A 13,065-nucleotide genomic window follows, 5' to 3' on the forward strand; every position below is an offset into this window, starting at 1 on the left:
TCCTCTTTTCTGCGCCCTCCCTAAGTGTGCCTCTTTCCTTCCCCCTCCCCGAGTGTGTCTCTTTTCTTCTCCCTACCGAACTGTGCCTCTTTCCTTTCCCTTCCCCAAGTGTTCCTCTTTCCTTCCCACTCCCCAAGTGTCCCTCTTTCCTTCACCCTCCCCGAGTGTTTCTCTTTCCTTCTTCCTCACCATGTCTACATTTTTCCTTCCCCCTCCCTAAGTGTGTCTCTTTACTTATACCTCCCCAATTGTGCCTCTTTCTTTTACCCCTCCCCTAACGTTGCTCTTTCCTTACCCTCCAAGTATTCCTCTTTCCTTCCCCCTGCTCTTGTGGTCCTCTTTTCTGCCCCCTCCCTAAGTGTGCCTCTTTCCTTCCCCCTCCCCGAGTGTGTCTCTTTCCTTCCCCCTCCTCAATTCTGCCTCTTTACTTCCACCTCTCCAATTGTGCCTTTTTCCTTCCCCCTCCCCAAGTGTGTCTATTTCTTTCCTCCTCCCTATGTATACTTTTTCCTTCCCACACCAAAGTGTGCCTTTTTCCTTCCCCCTCCCCAAGTGTGTCTATTTCTTTCCTCCTCCCTATGTATACTTTTTCCTTCCCACACCCAAGTGTGCCTCTTTCCTTCTCCCTCCCTACATTTATCTATTTCCTTCTCGCTCCCCAATTGTGCCTATTTCCTTCCCCCTCCAAAAGTGTGCCCCTTTCCATCTCCTTTCCAAAGTGTGCATCTTTAATTCCCCCTCCGCAAGTGTTCCTCTTTCATTCCCCATCCTCGAGTGTGTCTCTTTCCTTCTCCCTCCCCAAGTGTGCCTCTTTCCTTTCCACTCCGAAAGGGTGTCTCTTTCTTTCCTCCTCGCCATGTATGCCTCTTTCTTTCTCCCTCCCCAAGTGTGCCTCTTTCCTTCTCCCTCCCCGAGTGTGCCTCTTTCTTTCTCCCTCCCCAAGTGTGCTTATTTCCTTCCTCCTCCCCATGTATGCTTCTTTCCTTCCTCCTCCCCATGTATGCCTCTTTCCATCCCCCTCCCCAAGTGTGCCACTTTCCTTCTCCGCCCCAAGTGTGCCTATTTCTTTCCTCCTTCCCATGTATACCTTTCTCCTTCTCCCTCCCCAATTTTGCCTATTTCCTTCCCCCTCCAAAAGTATGCCCCTTTCCTTCTCTCTTCCCAAGTGTGCATCTTTCCTTCCCCCTCCCCAAGTGTTTCTTCTTTCATTCCCCCTCCCCGAGTGTGCCTCTTTTCTTCTCCCTACCCAACTGTGCCTCTTTCCTTTCCCTTCCCCAAGTGTTCCTCTTTCCTTCCCACTCCCCAAGTGTCCCTCTTTCCTTCACCCTCCCCGAGTGTTTCTCTTTCCTTCTTCCTCACCATGTCTACATTTTTCCTTCCCCCTCCCCAAGTGTGTCTCTTTACTTATACCTCCCCAAATGTGCCTCTTTCTTTTACCCCTCCCCAAACGTTGCTCATTCCTTACCGTCCAAGTATTCCTCTTTCCTTCCGCCTGCTCTTGTGGTCCTCTTTTCTGCCCCCTCCCTAAGTGTGCCTCTTTCCTTCCCCCTCCCCAAGTGTGTCTCTTTAATTCCCCCTCCTCAATTCTGCCTCTTTACTTCCACCTCTCCAATTGTGAGTTTTTCCTTCCCCTTCCCAAGTGTGTCTATTTCTTTCCTCCTCCCTATGTATACTCTTTCCTTCCCATACCCAAGTGTGCCTCTTTCCTTCTCCCTCCCTACATTTATCTATTTCCTTCTCCCTCCCCAATTGTGCCTATTTCCTTCCCCCTCCAAAAGTGTGCCCCTTTCCATCTCCTTTCCAAAGTGTGCATCTTTCCTTCCCCCTCCCCAAGTGTTCCTCTTTCCTTCCCCATCCTCGAGTGTGTCTCTTTCCTTCTCCCTCCCCGAGTGTGCCTCTTTCCTTCTCCCTCCCCAAGTGTGCTTATTTCCTTCCTCCTCCCCATGTATGCTTCTTTCCTTCCTCCTCCCCATGTATGCCTCTTTCCTTCCCCCTCCCCAAGTGTGCCTCTTTCCTTCTCCGCCCCAAGTGTGTCTATTTCTTTCCTCCTCCCCATGTATACCTTTCTCCTTCTCCCTCCCCAATTGTGCCTATTTCCTTCCCCCTCCAAAAGTATGCCCCTTTCCTTCTCCCTTCCCAAGTGTGCATCTTTCTTTCCCCCTCCCCAAGTGTTTCCTCTTTCATTCCCCCTCCCCAAGTGTTCCTCTTTCCTTCCCCCTCCCCAAGTCTTCCTCTTTTCTTCCCCCTCCCCAAGTGTCCCTCTTTCCTTCCCCATCCCCGAGTGTGTCTCTTCCCTTCTCCCTACCCAACTATGCCTCTTTCCTTTCCCTTCCCCAAGTGTTCCTCTTTCCTTCCCACTCCCCAAGTGTCCCTCTTTCCTTCACCCTCCCCTAGTGTGTCTCTTTCCTTCCCCCTCTCCAAGTGTGCCTTTTTCCTTCTCCCTCCCCAAGTGTGTCTATTTCTTTCCTCCTCCCCATGTATACCTTTCTCCTTCTCCCTCCCCAATTGTGCCTATTTCCTTTCCCCTCCAAAAGTGTGCCCCTTTCCTTCTCCCTCCCCAAATGTGCGTCTTTCCTTTCCCCCACCCCAAGTTTTCCTTTTTCTTTCTCCCTCCCCAAGTGTTCCTCTTTCCTTCCTCCTCTCCAAGTGTGTCTCTTTCCTTCTTCCTCCCCAAGTGAGCCCCTTTCCTTCCTCCTCCCCAAGTGTAACTCTTTCCTTCCCCGTTCCCCTAGTGTGACTCTTTCCTTTCCCCTCTCCAAGTGTGCCTCTTTCCTTCCTCCTCCACTTGTATACTTTTTCCTTCGCGTACCCAAGTGTGCATCTTTCCTTCTCCCTCCCCAAGTTTGTCTATTTCCTTCTCCCTCCCCAATTGTGCCTACTTCCTTCCCCCTCCAAAAGTGTGCCCCTATCCTTCTCCTTCCCAAACTGTGCATCTTTCCTTCTCCATCCCCAAGTGTTCCTCTTTCATTCACCCTCCCCAAGTGTTCCTCTTTCCTTCCCCCTCCCCAAGTGTGCCTCTTTCCTTCACCTTCCCCAAGTGTGTCTATTTCTTTTCTTCTCCCCATGTATACCTTTCTCCTTCTCTCTCCCCAATTGTGCCTATTTTCTTTCCCCTCCAAAAGTGTGCCCCTTTCCTTCTCCCTCCCCAAATGTGCATCTTTCCTTTCCCCCACCCCAAGTGTTCCTCTTTCATTCCCCCTCCCCAAATGTTCCTCTTTCCTTCACCCCCCACGAGTGTGTATCTTTCCTTCTTCCTCACCCTGTCTACCTTTTTCCTTCCCCCTCTTTACATCTCCCTCCCCAAGTGTGATTCTTTCTTTTTCCCCTCCCCAAGTATTGCTCTTTCCTCACCCCCAAGCGTGCCTCTTTCCTTTCCCCCCATAAGTGTGACTCTTTCCTTCCCCCTCCCCGAGTGTGTCTCTTTCCTTCTCCCTACCCAACTGTGCCTCTTTCCTTTCCCTTCCCCAAGTGTGTCTATTTCCTTCCTCCTCCCCATGTTTACTTTTTCCTTCCCGTACCCAAGTGTGCCTCTTTCCTTCTCCCTTCCCAAGTTTGTCTGTTTCCTTCTCCCTCCCCAATTGTGCATATTTCCTTCCCCCTCCAAAAGTGTGCCCAGTTCCATCTCCTTTCCAAAGTGTGCATCTTTCCTTCCCCCTCCCCAAGTGATCCTCTTTCATTCCCCCTCCCCAAGTGTTCCTCTTTCCATCCATCCTCGAGTGTGTCTCTATACTTCTCCCTCCCCAAGTGTGCCTTTTTCCTTTCCACTCGGAAAGGGTGTCTCTTTCTTTCCTCCTCGCCATATATGCCTCTTTCCTTCCCCCTCCCCAAGTGTGCCTCTTTCCTTCTCCCTCCCCGAGTGTGTCTCTTTCCTTCTCCCTCCCCAAGTGTGCTTATTTCCTTCTTCATCCCCATGTATGCTTCTTTCCTTCCTCCTCCCCATGTATGCCTCTTTCCTTCCCCCTCCCCAAGTGTGCCACTTTCCTTCTCTGCCCCAAGTGTGCCTATTTCTTTCCTCCTTCCCATGTATACCTTTCTCCTTCTCCCTCCTCAATTGTGCCTATTTCCTTCCCCCTCCAAAAGTATGCCCCTTTCCTTCTTCCTTACCCAAGTGTGCATCTTTCCTTCCCCCTCCCCAAGTGTTTCCTCTTTCATTTCCCCTCCCCAAGTTTTCCTCTTTCCTTCCCCCTCCCCAAGTGTTCCTCTTTCCTTAACCCTCCCCGAGTGTGTCTCTTTCCTTCCCCCTCCCCAAGTGTTCCTCTTTCCTTCCCCCTCCCCAAGTGTTCCTCTTTCCTTCCCACTCCCCAAGTGTCCCTCTTTCCTTCACCCTCCCCGAGTGTTTCTCTTTCCTTCTTCCTCACCATGTCTACATTTTTCCTTCCACCTCCCCAAGTGTGTCTCTTTACTTATACCTCCCGAAGTGTGCCTCTTTCTTTTTCCCCTCCCCAAACGTTGCTCTTTCCTTCCACTCCAAGTGTTCCTCTTTCCTTCCCCCTGCTCTTGTGTGCCTCTTTCCTTTCCCCTCCCCGAGTGTGCCTCTTTCCTTCTCCCTCCCCAAGTGTGCTTATTTCCTTCCTCCTCCCCATGTATGCTTCTTTCCATCCTCCTCCCCATGTATGCCTCTTTCCTTCCCCCTCCCCAAGTGTGCCTCTTTCCTTCTCCGCCCCGTGTGTCTATTTCTTTCCTCCTCCCCATGTATACCTTTCTCCTTCTCCCTCCCCAATTGTGCCTATTTCCTTCCCCCTCCAAAAGTATGCCCCTTTCCTTCTCCCTTCCCAAGTGTGCATCTTTCTTTCCCCCTCCCCAAGTGTTTCCTCTTTCATTCCCCCTCCCCAAGTGTTCCTCTTTCCTTCCCCCTCCCCAAGTCTTCCTCTTTTCTTTCCCCTCCCCAAGTGTTCCTCTTTCCTTCCCCATCCCCGAGTGTGTCTCTTCCCTTCTCCCTACCCAACTATGCCTCTTTCCTTTCCCTTCCCCAAGTGTTCCTCTTTCCTTCCCACTCGCCAAGTGTCCCTCTTTCCTTCACCCTCCCCTAGTGTGTCTCTTTCCTTCCCCCTCTCCAAGTGTGCCTTTTTCCTTCTCCCTCCCCAAGTGTGTCTATTTCTTTCCTCCTCCCCATGTATACCTTTCTCCTTCTCCCTCCCCAATTGTGCCTATTTCCTTTCCCCTCCAAAAGTGTGCCCCTTTCCTTCTCCCTCCCCAAATGTGCGTCTTTCCTTTCCCCCACCCCAAGTTTTCCTCTTTCTTTCTCCCTCCCCAAGTGTTCCTCTTTCCTTCCTCCTCTCCAAGTGTGTCTCTTTCCTTCTTCCTCCCCAAGTGAGCCCCTTTCCTTCCTCCTCCCCAAGTGTAACTCTTTCCTTCCCTGTTCCCCTAGTGTGCCTCTTTCCTTTCCCCTCTCCAAGTGTTCCTCTTTCCTTCCTCCTCCACTTGTATACTTTTTCCTTCGCGTACCCAAGTGTGCATCTTTCCTTCTCCCTCCCCAAGTTTGTCTATTTCCTTCTCCCTCCCCAATTGTGCCTACTTCCTTCCCCCTCCAAAAGTGTGTCCCTATCCTTCTCCTTCCCAAACTGTGCATCTTTCCTTCTCCATCCCCAAGTGTTCCTCTTTCATTCACCCTCCCCAAGTGTTCCTCTTTCCTTCCCCCTCCCCAAGTGTGCCTCTTTCCTTCACCTTCCCCAAGTGTGTCTATTTCTTTTCTTCTCCCCATGTATACCTTTCTCCTTCTCTCTCCCCAATTGTGCCTATTTTCTTTCCCCTCCAAAAGTGTGCCCCTTTCCTTCTCCCTCCCCAAATGTGCATCTTTCCTTTCCCCCACCCCAAGTGTTCCTCTTTCATTCCCCCTCCCCAAATGTTCCTCTTTCCTTCACCCCCCACGAGTGTGTATCTTTCCTTCTTCCTCACCCTGTCTACCTTTTTCCTTCCCCCTCTTTACATCTCCCTCCCCAAGTGTGATTCTTTCTTTTTCCCCTCCCCAAGTGTTGCTCTTTCCTCACCCCCAAGCGTGCCTCTTTCCTTTCCCCCCATAAGTGTGACTCTTTCCTTCCCCCTCCCCGAGTGTGTATCTTTCCTTCTCCCTCCTCAAGTGTGCCTCTTTCCTTCCCCCTCCCCGAATGTGTCTCTTTCCTTCTCCCTACCCAACTGTGCCTCTTTCCTTTCCCTTCCCCAAGTGTGTCTATTTCCTTCCTCCTCCCCATGTTTACTTTTTCCTTCCTGTACCCAAGTGTGCCTCTTTCCTTCTCCCTTCCCAAGTTTGTCTATTTCCTTCTCCCTCCCCAATTGTGCATATTTCCTTCCCCCTCCAAAAGTGTGCCCATTTCCATCTCCTTTCCAAAGTGTGCATCTTTCCTTCCCCCTCCCCAAGTGATCCTCTTTCATTCCCCCTCCCCAAGTGTTCCTCTTTCCATCCCCATCCTCGAGTGTGTCTCTATACTTCTCCCTCCCCAAGTGTGCCTTTTTCCTTTCCACTCCGAAAGGGTGTCTCTTTCTTTCCTCCTCGCCATGTATGCCTCTTTCCTTCTCCCTCCCCAAGTGTGCCTCTTTCCTTCTCCATCCCCGAGTGTGCTTATTTCCTTCCTCCTCCCCATGTATGCTTCTTTCCTTCCTCCTCCCCATGTATGCCTATTTCCTTCCCCCTCCCCAAGTGTGCCTCTTTCCTTCTCCCTCCCCAAGTGTGTCTATTTCTTTCCTCCTCCCAATGTATACCTTTCTCCTTCTCCCTCCCCAATTGTGCCTATTTCCTTCCCCATCCAAAAGTATGCCCCTTTCCTTCTCCTTTCCCAAGTGTGCATCATTCTTTCCCCCACCCCAAGTTTTCCTCATTCTTTCCCCCTCCCCAAGTGTTCCTCTTTCCTTCTTCCTCCCCAAGTGAGCCCCTTTCCTTCCTCCTCCCAAGTGTACCTCTTTCCTTCCCCGTTCCCCTAGTGTGTCTCTTTCCATCCCCCTCCCCAAGTGAGCCTCTTTCCTTCACCTTCCCCAAGTGTGTCTATTTCTTTTCTCCTCCCCATGTATACCTTTCTCCTTCTCTCTCCCCAATTGTGCCTTTTTCCTTTCCCCTCCAAAAGTGTGCCCCTTTCCTTCTCCCTCCCCAAATGTGCATCTTTCCTTTCCCCCACCCCAAGTGTTCCTCTTTCCTTCACCCCCCACGAGTGTGTATCTTTCCTTCTTCCTCACCCTGTCTACCTTTTTCCTTCCCCCTCTTTACTTCTCCCTCCCCAAGTGTGATTCTTTCTTTTTCCCCTCCCCAAGTGTTGCTCTTTCCTCACCCCCAAGCGTGCCTCTTTCCTTCCCCCCCATAAGTGTGACTCTTTCCTTCCCCCTCCCCGAGTGTGTATCTTTCCTTCTCCCTCCTCAAGTGTGCCTCTTTCCTTACCCCTCTCCAAGTGTGCCTCTTTCCTTCCTCCTCCACTTGTATACTTTTTCCTTCGCGCACCCAAGTGTGCCTCTTTCCTTCTCCCTCCCCAAGTTTGTCTATTTCCTTCTCCCTCCCCAATTGTGCCTATTTCCTTCCCCCTCCAAAAGTGTGCCCCTATCCTTCTCCTTCCCAAAGTGTGCACCTTCCTTCTCCATCCCCAAGTTTTCCTCTTTCATTCACCCTCCCCAAGTGTTACTCTTTCTTTCCCCCTCCTCGAGTGTGTCTCTTTCCTTCTCCCTCCCCAAGTGTACCTATTTCCTTCCTCCTCCCCATGTATGCTTCTATCCTTTCCTCCTCCCCATGAATGCCTCTTTCCTTACCCCTCCCCAATTGTGCCTCTTTCCTTCTCCCTCCCCTCCCCAATTGTTTCTATTTCTTTCCTCCTTCCCATGTCTACATTTTTCCTTCCCCCTCCCCTAGTATGTCTCTTTACTTCTCCCTCCCCCAAGTGTTGCTCTTTTCTTCCCCCAAGTGTTCCTCTTTCCTTCCCCCACCATAAGTGTTCCTCTTTCCTTCTCCCTCCCCAAGTGTGCCTCTTTCCTTCCCCATCCCCGAGTGTGTCTCTTTCCATCCCCCTCCTCATGTGTGCCTCTTTCCTTCCCACTCTACAAGTGTGCCTATTACCTTCCCCATCCCCGACTGTGTCTGTTTCCTTCTTCCTCCCCATGTATACTTTTTCCTTCCCATACCCAGATGTGCCTCTTTCCTTCTCCCTCCCCAATTTTGTCTTTTTCCTTCTCCCTCCCCAAGTGTGCATCTTTCCTTCGCCGTCCCCAAGTGTTCCTCTTTCATTCCCAATCCCCAAGTGTTCCTCTTTCCTTTCCCCTCCCCGAGTGTGTCTCTTTTCTTCTCCCTCCTCAGGTGTGCCTCTTTCCTCTCCTCTCCCCAAGTTTGTCTCTTTCTTTCCTCCTTGCCATGTATGCCTCTTTCCTTCTCCCTCCCCAAGTGTGCCTCTTTCCTTGTCCATCCCCGAGTGTACCTATTTCCTTCCTCCTCCCCATGTATGCTTCTTTCCTTCCTCCTCCACATGTATGCCTCTTTCCTTCCCCCCTCCCCAAGTGTGATTCTTTCCTTCTCCCTCCCCAAGTGTGTCTATTTCTTTTCTCCTACCCATGTATACCTTTCTCCTCCTCCCTCCCCAATTGTGCCTATTAACTTCTCCCTTCCAAAGTGTGCCCCTATCCTTCTCCTTCTCCAAGTGTGCATCTTTCATTTCCCCTCCCCAAGTGTTCCTCTTTCCTTTCCCCTCCCGAAGTGTTCCTCTTTCCTTCCCCCTACCCAAGTGGGTCTCTTTCCTTCCCCCTCCCCGGGTGTGTCTCTTTCCTCCCCTCTCCCCAAGTGTTCCTCTTTCTTTCCGCCTCCCCATGTGTGTCTTTTTCCTTCCTCCTCGCCATGTAAGCCTCTTTACTTCTCCCTCCACAAGTGTGCCTCTTTCCTTCCTTCTCCCCTTTTATGCTTCTTTCCTTCCTCCTCCTCAAGTATGCATCTTTCCTTCCTGCTCCCCAAGTGTGTCTCTTTCCTCCACCCTCCATAAGTGTGCCTCTTTCCTTCCCCTCCCCAAGTGTGTCTATTTCCTTCCTCTCCCTATGTATACTTTTTCCTTCCCCCTCTTCAAGTGTGCCTTTTTCCTTACCCCTCCCCAAGTGTGTCTATTTCCTTCCTCCTCCCCATGTATGCCTCTTTCCTTCTCCCTCCCCAAGTTTGCCTCTTTCCTTCCCCCTCCCCAAGTGTTCCTCTTTCCTTCCCCCTCCCCAAGTGTTCCTCTTTCCTTCACCCTCCCCGAGTGAGTCTCTTTCCTTCTCCCTCCCCAAGTGTTCCTCTTTCCTTCCCCCTCCAGAAGTTACCCTCTTTCCTTCTCCTTCCCCAAGTGTGTCTCTTTCCTTCTTCCTTCCCATGTATGCCTTTTTCCTTCCCCCTCCCCAAGTGCATCTCTTTCCATATCCCTCCCCAAGTGTGCCTCTTCCTTTTTCCCTCCCCAAGTGTTCCTCTTTCCTTCCCCCCCAAGTGTTCTTCATTCCTTCCCCATCTCAAGTGTTCCTCTTTCCTTTCCCCTCCCTAATTGTGCCTCTTTCCTTCCCCCTCACCAAGTGTGTCTATTTCCTTCCCCCTCCTAAAGTTTGCCCCTTACCTTGCCCTCTCCAAGTGTGCCTCTTTCCTCCAACCACCGCAAGTGTGTCTATTATCTTCCTCCTCCCCAATGTATACTTTTTCCTTTCTGTCCCCAGGTGTGCCTCTTTCCTTCTCCCTCCCCAAGTGTGCCTCTTTCCTTCTTCCTCCCCAATTGTGCCTATTTCCTTCCCCCGCCAAATGTGTGACCCTTTCCTTCTCCTTCCCCAAGTGTTCATCTGTCCATCCCCCTACCCAAGTGTTCCTCTTTCATTCCTCCTCCCCAACTGTTCCTCTTCCCTTTACTCCTCTGCGAGTGTGTCTCTTTCCTTCTCCTTCCCCAAGTGTGCCTCTTTCCTTTCACCTCCCCAATTGCTCCTCTTTTGTTCCACCTCCCCAAGTGTTCCTCTTAACTTCCAAAAACCCCGAGTGTGTCTCTTTCTTCTCCCCTCCCCAAGTGTGCACATTTCCTTCCCCCTCCCCAAGTGTTCCTCTTTCCTTTCCCCCTCCCCGAGTGTGTCTCTTTCCTGCTCCCTCCCCAAGTGTGCCTCTTTCCTTTCCCTCAAGTGTGTCTCTTTCTTTCCTCCTTGCCTTGTATGCCTCTTTCCTTATCTTTCCCCAAGTGTGCCTCTTTCCTTCCTCCTCCACATGTATGCTTCTTTTCTTCCTCCTCCCCATGTATGCCTCTTTCCTTCCCCCTCCCCAAGTGTGGCACTTTCCTTTTCCCTCTCAAAGTGTGTCTATTTCTTTCCTCCTCCCCATGTAAACCTTTCTCCTTCTCCCTCCCCAATTGTGCTTATTTCCTCTCCCCTCCCAAAGTGTGCCCCTTTCCTCTTCTTCCCCAAGTGTGCGTCTTTCATTTCCCCTCCCCAAGTTTTCCACTTTCCATCCCACTCCCCAAGTGTTCCTCTTTCCACCCCCCTCCCCGAGTGTGTCTCTTTCCTTCTCCCTCCCCAAGTATGCCTCTTTCCATCCTTCTCCATATGTATGCTTCTTTTCTTCCTCCTCCCCAAGTGTGGCACTTTCCTTCTCCCTCTCAAAGTGTGTCTATTTCTTTCCTCCTCCCCATGTAAACCTTTCTCCTTCTCCCTCCCCAATTGTGCTTATTTCCTCCCCCTCCCAAAGTGTGCCCCTTTCCTCTCCTTCCCAAAGTGTGCATCTTTCCTTTCCCCTCCCCAAGTTTTCCTCTTTCCATCCCGCTCCCCAAGTGTTCCTCTTTCCATCCACCTCCCCGAGTGTGTCTCTTTCCTTCTCCCTCCCCAAGTGTTCCTCTTTCCATCCCCCTCCCCAAGTGTCCCTCTTTCCTTCTCCCTCACCGAGAGTGTCTCTTTCCTTCTTCCTCCCCATGTATACCATTTTCCTTCCCCCTCCCTAAGTGTGCATCTTTCCTTCTCCCTACCCAAGTGTGTCTATTTCTTTCCTCCTCCCCATCTATACATTTCTCTTTCTCCCTCCCCAATTGTACCTATTTCCTCCCCCTTACAAACTGTGCCCCTTTCCTTCTCCTTCCCCAAGTGTGCGTCTTTCCTTTCCACTCCCCAAGTGTTCCTCTTTCCTTCCCCAAGTGTTCCACTTTCCTTCCCCCTCCCCAAATGTGTCTCTTTCTTCTCCCTCCCCAAGTGTGCCTCTTTCCTTACACATCCCCAAGTGTCCTTCTTTCCTTCTCCCTCCCCGAGTGTGTCTCTTTCCTTCTTCATTCCCATGTACATCTTTTTCCTTCTCCCTCCCCAAGTGTGCCTCTTTCCTTACTCCTCCCCAAGTGTGCCACTATCCTTCTCCCTCCACAACTGTGCCTCTTTCCTTCACCCTCCCCAAGTGTGACTCTTTCCTTCTCCCTCCCCAAGTGTGCCTCTTTCCTTCCTCCTCACCATGTATGCCTCTTTCCTTCTCGCTCCCCAAGTTTGCCTCATTCCTTCCCCCTCCCCAAGTGTGCCTCTTTCCTTCTCCCTCCCCAAGTTTGTCTATTTCTTTACTCGTCCCCATGTATACCTTTCTCCTCCCTCCCCAATTGTGCCTATTTCCTCCCCCCTCCCCAAGTGTTCCTCTTTCATTCCCCCTCCCCAATTGTTCCTCTTTCCTTTTCCTCCCTAAGTTTGCCTCTTTCCTTCCCCCTCCCCGAGTGTGTATCTTTCCTTCTCCTCCCCAAGTGTGCCTCTTTCCTTCGCCCTCCCCATGTCTGCCTCTTTCCTTCCCCCTCCCCAAGTGTTCCTCTTTCCTTCACCCTCCCCGAGTGAGTCTCTTTCCTTCTCCCTCCCCAAGTGTTCCTCTTTCCTTCCCCCTCCAGAAGTTACCCTCTTTCCTTCTCCTTCCCCAAGTGTGTCTCTTTCCTTCTTCCTTCCCATGTATGCCTTTTTCCTTCCCCCTCCCCAAGTGCATCTCTTTCCATATCCCTCCCCAAGTGTGCCTCTTCCTTTTTCCCTCCCCAAGTGTTCCTCTTTCCTTCCCCCCCAAGTGTTCTTCATTCCTTCCCCATCTCAAGTGTTCCTCTTTCCTTTCCCCTCCCTAATTGTGCCTCTTTCCTTCCCCCTCACCAAGTGTGTCTATTTCCTTCCCCCTCCTAAAGTTTGCCCCTTACCTTGCCCTCTCCAAGTGTGCCTCTTTCCTCCAACCACCGCAAGTGTGTCTATTATCTTCCTCCTCCCCAATGTATACTTTTTCCTTTCTGTCCCCAGGTGTGCCTCTTTCCTTCTCCCTCCCCAAGTGTGCCTCTTTCCTTCTTCCTCCCCAATTGTGCCTATTTCCTTCCCCCGCCAAATGTGTGACCCTTTCCTTCTCCTTCCCCAAGTGTTCATCTGTCCATCCCCCTACCCAAGTGTTCCTCTTTCATTCCTCCTCCCCAACTGTTCCTCTTCCCTTTACTCCTCTGCGAGTGTGTCTCTTTCCTTCTCCTTCCCCAAGTGTGCCTCTTTCCTTTCACCTCCCCAATTGCTCCTCTTTTGTTCCACCTCCCCAAGTGTTCCTCTTAACTTCCAAAAACCCCGAGTGTGTCTCTTTCTTCTCCCCTCCCCAAGTGTGCACATTTCCTTCCCCCTCCCCAAGTGTTCCTCTTTCCTTTCCCCCTCCCCGAGTGTGTCTCTTTCCTGCTCCCTCCCCAAGTGTGCCTCTTTCCTTTCCCTCAAGTGTGTCTCTTTCTTTCCTCCTTGCCTTGTATGCCTCTTTCCTTATCTTTCCCCAAGTGTGCCTCTTTCCTTCCTCCTCCACATGTATGCTTCTTTTCTTCCTCCTCCCCATGTATGCCTCTTTCCTTCCCCCTCCCCAAGTGTGGCACTTTCCTTTTCCCTCTCAAAGTGTGTCTATTTCTTTCCTCCTCCCCATGTAAACCTTTCTCCTTCTCCCTCCCCAATTGTGCTTATTTCCTCTCCCCTCCCAAAGTGTGCCCCTTTCCTCTTCTTCCCCAAGTGTGCGTCTTTCATTTCCCCTCCCCAAGTTTTCCACTTTCAATCCCGCTCCCCAAGTGTTCCTCTTTCCACCCCCCTCCCCGAGTGTGTCTCTTTCCTTCTCCCTCCCCAAGTATGCCTCTTTCCTTCCTTCTCCATATGTATGCTTCTTTTCTT

The sequence above is a fragment of the Taudactylus pleione genome, unplaced genomic scaffold, assembly GCF_031769625.1.
Source record: "Taudactylus pleione unplaced genomic scaffold, aTauple2 ptg000557l, whole genome shotgun sequence".
Taxonomy (NCBI): Eukaryota; Metazoa; Chordata; class Amphibia; order Anura; family Myobatrachidae; genus Taudactylus; species Taudactylus pleione.